Source organism: Cebus imitator, unplaced genomic scaffold (assembly GCF_001604975.1).
Source record: "Cebus imitator isolate Cc_AM_T3 unplaced genomic scaffold, Cebus_imitator-1.0 Scaffold654, whole genome shotgun sequence".
Lineage (NCBI taxonomy): Eukaryota > Metazoa > Chordata > Mammalia > Primates > Cebidae > Cebus > Cebus imitator.
Genome location: NW_016107969.1, coordinates 95,061 through 104,673, shown reverse-complemented (window position 1 = coordinate 104,673; position 9,613 = coordinate 95,061). Strand labels below are relative to the sequence as shown.

Genomic DNA, 9,613 nt, shown 5'->3' with positions numbered 1-9,613 from the left:
CAGCTATTTGGGAGGCTGAGGTGGGAGGACAGCTTGACCCTGAGGGTGGAGGTTGCAGTGAGCTAAGATCATGGCTCTGCACTCCAGCATGGGCAATAGAGCAAGACTCCCTCTCAAAAGAAAATAAAATGCATTAAAGCAAAATTACGAAAAGTACAAAAATCTGTTTTGTATACATGCATGTCCACAAAATAATAAAACCTATACAGACTCACAAAAACTACATGGTAATAAAAAGGCTAGTCATCTTCCCCAGATTTTAAAAATATATACATGTATGTATATATGCACGTGTATGCATATATGTGTGTGCGTATATGTGTGTGTTTATATATACATAGATATAGGTTTTAAAAATATAAAAAGTAGCAAGTTTTGTTTAACTGAAGAGGAATCTCATCCTGGTGGAAAAGGATACTTTGGCAGCTGGGGATGGAGGGATCTTGTCAGATCTAAGAAAACAGGAAATGCTCCCTCCTAGAAGAAGAAATCACTCTTTCCACTGCCAGACCTGGAGGAATCTGCAGATATCTGTAGTCATGCAGGCGCACACAGAGGCAGCCACTGTGGCACTATTAACACAGAGGAAAATTGCAAAGGGCCCACATGTTGTCATCCAGCAGATTTCCAATGCAGATGTCGAAGAGCGAGCTAGCCCTGTCTACTAACATGAGAACATGTAAAGTTTCACAACTAGCAGGATCAAATTTCAAAGTAAGATATTTACTGGAACACAAAGAAGAAATCAAGAGGCACCGGGGTTTACTTGAAAGTGGAGGATGGGAGGAAGGAGAGGAGCAGAAAAATAACTATTGGAGGGCAGGATGGTGGCCCATCCCTGTAATCTCAACACTTTGGAAGGCTGAGGCAGGTGGATCACCTGAGGTCAGGAGTTTGAGACTGGCCAAGATGGTGAAACCTTGTCTCTAGTAAAAATACAAAATTTAGCCAGGCGCAGTGACAGCCACCTGTAATCCCAGCTACTTGGGTGGATGACGCAGGAGAATTGCTGGAACCTAGGAGGTGGAGGTTACAGTGAGCTGAGATTATGCCATTATATTCCAGCCTGACCGACAAGAGCAAAACTCAGTCTCAAAAAAATAAAGAAATAAACAATAACTACGGGGTACTGGGCTTAGTACCGGAGTGATGAAATAATCTGTACAAAAACCCCAATGACATGACTTTACCCATGTAACAAACCTTCACATGTAGCCCCAAACCTAAAGTAAAAAAGTAAATATACAAAATTTTTTTTTCAATTTACTGCAGAATTTTTTCTAAAGCATCATAACAATGCAGAAATACATGAGTACAAGACTTGCCCTGACACCTGACACAGAACTGACAGTAGTGGGTCCCGGGTGAGGCCGGAAGGAGTGTGGGGGACGTGTCAGGGAAAGGAGGTGCTTTACAGCCAAGGGGCTAAGCTGCAGCTTTGCTTGAAGCTTTACCACAAAACAAATATGTACATCATGTGGTGTTTAAATATAAAAATATATATTTAATAATTGGTAAGCTGGGAATAGTGGCTCATGCCTATAAACCTAACATTCTTGGAGGCTGAGGTGGGTGGATCACCTGAGGTCAGCAGCTCGAGACCAGCCTGGTAACATGGTGAAACTCTGTCTCTACTAAAACTTAAAAAAAAAATTAGCTGGGCATGGTCGCATGTGCCTATAATCCCAGCTACTTGGGAGGCTGAGGCAGGAGAATCCCTTGAACCCAGAAGGCAGAGGTTGCAGTGAGCTGAGTTCCTGCCACTGCACTCCAGCCTGAATAACAGGGAGAGACTCGGTCTCAAAAAATCATAATAATAATAGTTGGAATAAAAATATGGTTTCATCCCATAAGGATAAAAAAGACATATTACGATGGTGAAGGTGGTTTTTCCTAGAGCAGACTTATCCACTGCACTCCATATGTGCTGACCCCTGAGATTTCCCCAGATGTGGGAAACTTGACTGCATAATTTGTGGTAGTAGGAGATTGCATTCATGCTTTCCCCTGAATTGGAAAAAAAAAAAAAAAAAAAGTACTGCTCCTATATTTGAGAGAATTATAACCATTTTTACCAAAGACCCCTGTTTCACAAGACTCTCCACAGTAACACCACAGTGTGCATGAGCTTAATGTACTAAGAATGGTTTAATGAATAGTTTAATGGTTTAATGCTATTATTTAGGTTGATTTCATATTCTTAAAATAAAAATGGACTAAAACACTTTGTATCATTCATATCTGTGTGTGAATTTTCTATTCTAATTAGGAAGATTTTTGGAGTCAAGAAAACAGTAACTCACTCAATTAGCGAAAAATGTAGTATAAAATCAGACAGAAAAAATTTTTTCTATTTTTTTTTAAAGGAAATTTGGTTGTTTTATTCATAAGTAATTAAACTAGGCAAAATAGAACTGATGTCATTATGATGCAGGAAATACAAGACCTCTTTTCACAAATATCAGCATAACCAGAAAATAGTGGCTATAGTACAACAGAGGCAAAAGGGCCGAGGGAATCAATGAAGTACGTGACACCGTAACCCTTCACCTCAATCAAGCCTTTTTTTGTTTTTTGAGACGGAGTCTCCATCTGTCATCCAGACTGGAGGGCACTGGCGGGGTCTTAGCTCACTACAACCTCCACCTCCAGGTTCAAGCAATTTTCCTGCCTCAGCCTCCGGAGTAACTTGGACTACAGGCACGTGCCACTATGCCTGGCTAATTTTTTGTACCATTTTGTTTGTTTTTGTTTTTGTTTTTTGAGACGGAGTCTGGTTCTATCACCAGACTGGAGTGCGGTGTTGCAATCTTGGCTCAATGCAACCTCCGCCTCCCAGGTTCATGTGATTCTCCTGCAGCAGCCCCCCAAGTAGCTGGAACTACAGGCACACGCCACCATGCCCAGTTAATTTTTGTAATTTTAGTAGAGACAAGGTTTCACTATGTTGGCCAGGCTGGTCTCGAACTCCTGATTTCAAGTGATCCACCTGCCTCGGTCTTCCAAAGTGCTGGGATTACAGGCATGAGCTACCACACTCGGCCATTATTAGTTTCCCTTTCTAGAATTTACCACGTACTTCATACACATTAATACATGACTTTTATTGGCAGTTGCTCTACTTCTGATCTACAGAGAGTTGACGGTGCATCCAGATGTGGCCCCTGAACAATCCCTGCTGCCCAACAGCCCTGACACCACGGGGCCCACACCCCGTCTCCATCCACGTCTGGGGTGAGCCCTTCCCAGGACCATGCCCAGTGCAGCCTCTTCCCAAGCTCATGTCACTGGGTCACGGGAGCTGGAATCTAAGCGAGATGAGAGGGACTGAGGATAGGCATAGGTGACTGCCAGCAAACCTGTCAGGCAGGACGCTTCAGACTCAGAGAAGATTCCCAACTCCAAGGCTCAGCATTTCTGAAAGGAAGGAGACAGAACAATCCACCGAGAATATCATCTCACCTGAGGAAGAGTCATCCCTGACTCCTTTGCTTTCCTCTTCCTCTTCCGGGGTTCTTCCTCACGTGTCAAGAGACTTTAGAAGTCAATCCTGAATGTTATAAATATGTTGTTTATTGCTCAGAATCAACACACCTCCTCCCTGTAACACGATGACACATACAAAGAAAACCTCAACCTGAGGAAATACGGTGCCTTCTGCTGCCCACTGCACCAGGGAAGATAAACTCCTACAGGAAAACTAAATTATTTTTGACTCTTTTCTTCAGAACCCCCTTCCCTCCTGAAGAAGCCCCCATACATGCTGCAGCAGTAAGGAGCTGGGCTGGAATGAGCTCCCCTTCAGGGCACAGATTCAGCCCTCGCCAAATGCCATGCAGAGGCTGGGTGCAGGGACTCACAACTGTAATCTCAGCACTCTGAGAGTCCGAGGCGTGTGCATGGCTTGAACTCTGGAGTTTGGGACCAGCCTGGGCAACATGGTGAAATCTGATCTCTCCCGAAAATACAAAAACTTAGCCAAGCATGCTGGTGGACATCTGTAGGGTGTCTGTGGTCCCTGCTACTTAGGAGGCTGAGGTGGGAGGATCACTTGAGTTCAGGGGACAGAGGTTGCAGTGAGCAACGACTGTACCACTGCACTCCAGCCTGGGTGACAAGGGTGAGACTCTATCTTAAAAAAAAAAAAATGCCCAACATGTTGGCTCATGCCTAATGCCTATAATCCCAGCAATTTGGGAGACCAAGGTTGGTGAATCATGGTGTTCAGAGTTCAAGACCAGTCCACCCAATATGATGCAACTTCATCTCTAATAAAAATATAAAAATCAGTCAGGCACGGTGGCCGGTGCCTGTAATCCCAGCTACTCAGGAGGCTAAGGCAGGAGAAGTTCTTTAACCTGGGAGGCAGAGATTGTAGTGAGCTGACATCACATCATTGCACTCCAGCCTGGGCGACAGGTAAAGACTATCAAAACAATATTCTAACAAAACTTATTTCAGAAGTAATTTTTTTAAAATTAAAAAACAGGCTGTGTGTGGTGGCTCATGCCTGTAATCTCATTACTTTAGGAGGCTTGAGCCGAGGAGTTCAAGACCAGCCTGGACAATATGGCAAAAGTGAAAAGTGGTTCCCTAAAAAAAAGAAAAGAACTATCTGGCTGGGCAAAGTGACTCACGCCTGTAAAATCAGCACTCTGGGAGGCCAAGATGGGCAGATCACTGGAGGTCAGGAATTCGAGACCAGTCTGGCCAAGATGGAGAAACCCCGTCTCTACTAAAAATGCAAATATTAGCTGGGCATGGTGGTTCACAGCTATAATCCCACCTACTTGGGAGGCTGAGTCAGGAGAATCGCTTGACCATAGGAGGCAGAGGTCCCATCTCTCTGAAGATGAAAGGCTGCAGAGTAACTCCTTTTCAAACTCTGAGTTGCTTTCCTTCTGTTATTTTCTGGGGTGCTTCTTTCACTGGTACTCTTTCCGGATATCCCTCTTCGTTCTGTACCTTGCCATCTGTTCTTACTCACTCTTCTTTTTTTTTTCCCTAGACAAAGCTGTTTTCTTTTTCCCTGGGATTCTGCTCCTCACTTTGTACCCCTCTCCTCTCCTGCTGTTTATCCCCTTCTCCCCTCTATTCCTTCTCTTCCACCTCTTCTGCTCCATCCTCACAACTTATTTAACCTCTTGTTGCTCCTTCTGTCCAATCTTTCGATCGTCCTCAATCTCCATGTATGTCCGCCTCTTCTGCCATCTCTGCGCCTTCTCTGCTATCCCTGTTAAATTCTCTCTTCTCTGATATAACCTCCTGCCCCCACTCTCTGGCACCCCAGATTTCCAGATGTCCTCCCTGCTGTGGTTTTGTTCCCTCCCTCTGTTCTCCTTGCCACCAGCACCACTCTGCTCTGTCTGCCCTGCCTCCAAATCCTTCCTCACTCTCATGAGCCTCCCTCTTTGCTGCCCCATCCCTACTTTGCTGTCCTTCATCTCTCTGTACATGGAGACTTTTTCTACATTTCTCCAGTTCCTTTTTCTCCTCCTGTTTTATCCTTTTTTTTACCCCCACTTTTGCTGTCTCTTGCAAATCCTTCACCCATTCTCTACTTTGCCTTCTGTTATGGGTCTTCCTCATTCTTTTCTCTCTCTCAGGTTTTCCACTGCTCTGTCTCCTGATCCCTTTGGCCCACATAATCACAGGAGGGCTGGAAGTAACACGCCTGCATCCCAGAAGAGCGCATTTTCCAGGGACTGAAGCTGGGCAGGCAAGAACACCCCGTGTCACAGGACAGGCCCCAGGCACCTTCCCAACGCGAGGTCAGGGGAAGCAGTGACTGCCGAAGGGAGACCTGGGAAGCATCAGGGCCTGGCATAAAAATGAGGGAGGTGGGGGACGACGGTGCCTTAAGACAAAGGCGGGGTCTGCAGGATCCCACGACCAGACAGAGGACGCGGCCTCCCCGGGACCGGGGCCGATGAGCACGAGGGTGGGAGGCGCCCAGGGCAGGAATCCACCTCTCGGGTGAGGACTTCAAAAGGCGCGGGGCGGGAGGAGTCATAATAAGGTTTTGGGCCGAAACACTAAGCCATAGGAAGTGTACACATTGTCCTATAGCAGAAAAACCAGGACGGGACCAGCCTCAGGGCGACTTTAAACCCACAAGGAAGCGACCCACGGAGAGTCACAGCAGGACGTCCCAATTTGCTCTGTGTGAAGGAAGACGGGCGAGAATTTCCAGGTCTGTGGGGACCCCACGTCCCAGGTACAGAAGCGCCAGCGATCTGGGACGCGCAGACTTAATACAAGACAGTGGGAAACTCACGCGACGGCAACGGACCGGAACTCGACGCTATTCACTTCCGGGTTTGCGGGCGTCTGCGCGCGCAGGACAGAAGCCAGGTCTGAACCGGACCCGCGCGGAGGTGGGCGGGGCCTGGGCGAGGAAGGGGCGGGGCGCGAGGCGAAGAGACCTTGCCCTTCAGAACCGGCAGAGGGCGGGGCGGGCCTGCACCTGTGCGTCTCTCAGCCTCGCTCCCAGCGCCTGTTTTTGGGTTTTGGAGGCGGGTCGGGCCAGGAAGGCTGAGGCATGGGCTGGCATTACAGGCTCACGCCACCATGCCCGGTTAATTTTTATATTTTTGTTAGATACCGGGTTTCACCCTGCTGGCCACGCTGGTCTCGAACCCCTGACTTCAAGTGATCCGCCTGCCTAGGCCTCCCAAAGTGCTGGGATTATAGGCAAGAGCCACTACGCCTGGCGCAACGAATCTTTACTTCACTTTTTTTGTTTTTGAGACAGAGTCTCGCTCTGTCGCCCAGGCTGGAGTGCAATGTCACTATCACCGCTCACTGCAACCTCCACCTCCCAGGTTTAAGCAGTTCTTCTGCCTCTCAGCCTCCCGAGTAGCTGGGATTACAGGAATGCCCCACCTTGCCAGGCTAATTTTTTGTATGTTTAGTAAAGACGTAGGTTTCGCCATGTGGCAGGTCTGGAACTCCTGACCTCGTGATCTGCCAGCCTCGGCCTCCCAAAGTGCTGGGATTACAGGTACTTCACTTGTTAAATGTTGAGAAAATATAATTGAACACAAAACAAAACTTCCATGCTCCACTTTAGAATTTTTGGATCTTGCACAGTAAAGAATTCAAGGTGAGTGTTCGAGTGCAGTGATGAGAGAGTTTATTGAAAGCTTCCAGGTACACAGTAGGGCGTCTTCAGAAAGCAGGGGGTACACCTCCTCTTTACGTTTTTCTTACACAGGAGCTCACATAAATAATGTAGACATGCATAGATAATGTATGTCTACCTGCTGGTGGGCTGACACTATAACAAAACTTACTACTTTGTTGATTTAAAGCTATCCTTACTGAACCCAGCCAACCAATGCCTTCATAAGAGATTCTGAGAGAAAAAATATATTCCCCATAAAACATGTGCACCTCTCCAGATAGTGGTGACATTTTCAGCTTGATATGGTAACATGATTGTGATCTTCAGAGAGTATAAATATGTGTGCCATCTCATGTGCAATTTCTTTTTTTTTTTTTTTGAGATGGAGTTTCGCTCTTGTTACCCAGGCTGGAGTGCAATGGCGCAATCTCGGCTCACCGCAACCTCCGTCTCCCGGGTTCAGGCAATTCTCCTGCCCCAGCCTCCTGAGTCGCTGGGATTACAGGCACGCGCCACGATGCCCAGCTAATTTTTTTGTATTTTTAGTAGAGACGGGGTTTCACCATGTTGACCAGGATGGTCTCGATCTCTTGACCTCGTGATCCACCCGCCTCAGCCTCCCACAGTGCTGGGATTACAGGCTTGAGCCACCGCGCCCGGCCATCATGTGCAATTTCTTATTGACCCAGCTTGGTTCTTCTTCAATGTTTCCTTTTGGAGTTATACCAAATTTTATTATCAGTTTTCATCTGAATCCACTGGAGAATCAAAAGATTTTGCTTTTGTTTCTTGGCCAGGAATCGCTTAATTCTGAATGTCTTATGAAAAGACACAAGAAGAACCAGAGTCAGCCACGCACCATGATGGCAGAGAGCAAAAGAGAAGGGGCTTGACATTTTTTTTTTTCTATACAGAGTTTCAGTCTTCTTGCTCATGCTGAAGTGCAATGGCACCATCTTGGCTCACTACAACCTCCACCTGCCAGGTTCAAGAGATTATCCTGCCTCAGCCTCCCGAGCAGCTGGGATTACAGGTGCCCACCATCATGCCCAGCTAGTTTTTGTATTCTTAGTAGAGATGGGGTTTCACCATGTCAACCAGGCTGGTCTCAAACTCCTAACTATTGTCTCTAATGTTAACTGTCAGTCCTCTTCATAAAGGCACCAAGAAGATTAATTTAAAAAGAAAAAAAAAACGAATTTGGATCAGGCTCAGTGGCTCAGGCTGCTAATCCCAGCACTTTGAAAAGCCGAGGTGGGCAGATCATGTGCTCAAGAGATCGAGATCATCCTGTCTAACATGGTGAAATCCTGTCTCTCTGAAAAATGCAGATATTGCAAGCTTGGCAATAAAACAAGACTCCATCTGAAAAAAAAAACAAAAAAACACCTGATGTGGATGATCTGCCTGTTGCACCGTGCATCACTTTCAACATTGTCTTGACCCAAATTAAAATGAGTTACCCATTTATAAACTGTTTTTACTTGGCATCATCCCCATAACCTTTTGATAAAGCATCAATGATTTCATTATTTCTCTACCCAAAATTTACCACAGTTTTCTTTTTCTCAAACAGTAGCTCGCTCCATCATCCAGGCTGGAGTGCTGTGACACGATCACAGGTCACTGCACCCTTGACCTTCTAAGCTAAAGCCATCCTTTCACCTCAGACTCCACAGTAGCTCAACCTGCAGGCATGTGCCACCATGGACAGCTAATTTTTATATTTTGGTAGAGCAGGAGGTTTCACCATGTTGCCCAGGCTGGTCTTAAATACCTGGGCTTATGTGACCCACCTGTCTTGGCCTCTGAAAGTGTTGGGATTACAGGCCAGAGCCACTGCATCTGCTCTCATCACAAATTTGATGTTTCCTTTTATTTCAATTTAAGCAGAATTTACAAGGCTTTCATAGGGTCTCTTTTGAAACTCATGTCTTTCCTTCTGTGTGCCTCAAACTAGAGTCTGCTTAAACATGTGATGACAGATTTGTACTGGTTTATTCTGATGCAAAAAGTATGAAATCCATGCATAATTTTCTCACATTTTTTCATGAACTTCTTGAACATCCCTTATACTAAAAAACTGTATCCAAGAGGATATAAAAAGAATTGTAGATATTCAAGTGCCACTTATTTCTGGAATGCAAGGATGGTTCAACGCAATCAAGCAAATCAATGTGATATACTACTTAGACAGAATGAAAGATAAAAACCACATCATCTCAATAGATGGAGAAAAAGCATTTCACAAAATTCAATATCCAGTCATCATAGAAATCCTAAACAAAATAAACAGAGAAGGAAATTTACCTCAACAACATAAAGACCATCCATGAGGTGACCACTGTAAAAATAACCAATCAGTGAAAATGCAATGCTTTTTCTGCAGGATCTCACATGATGCAAGAATGCTCTCACCCCTTCTAATCAACAAATACTGGGCCGGGCGCGGTGGCTCAAGCCTGTAATCCCAGCACTTTCGGAGGC

At 45.7% G+C, this 9,613-nt stretch overlaps 1 long non-coding RNA gene and 2 pseudogenes across 1 annotated transcript; 1 reads left to right on the top strand and 2 right to left on the bottom strand.

Annotated features, from left to right (window-relative positions):
* The window catches only part of LOC108295633, a 17,741-nt pseudogene extending 14,264 nt beyond the window's left edge, over positions 1–3,477 (bottom strand).
* Positions 1,867–2,010, top strand: LOC119469439 (annotated as a pseudogene).
* Positions 3,478–3,503: 26 nt separating the features above from the next.
* Positions 3,504–6,317, bottom strand: LOC108295668. Its single transcript, XR_001821528.1, has 2 exons — positions 6,278–6,317; positions 3,504–3,601 (listed from the first exon to the last, which is right to left on the bottom strand). It is a non-coding gene; the product is annotated as an uncharacterized LOC108295668 (long non-coding RNA).
* Positions 6,318–9,613: the final 3,296 nt, after the last annotated feature.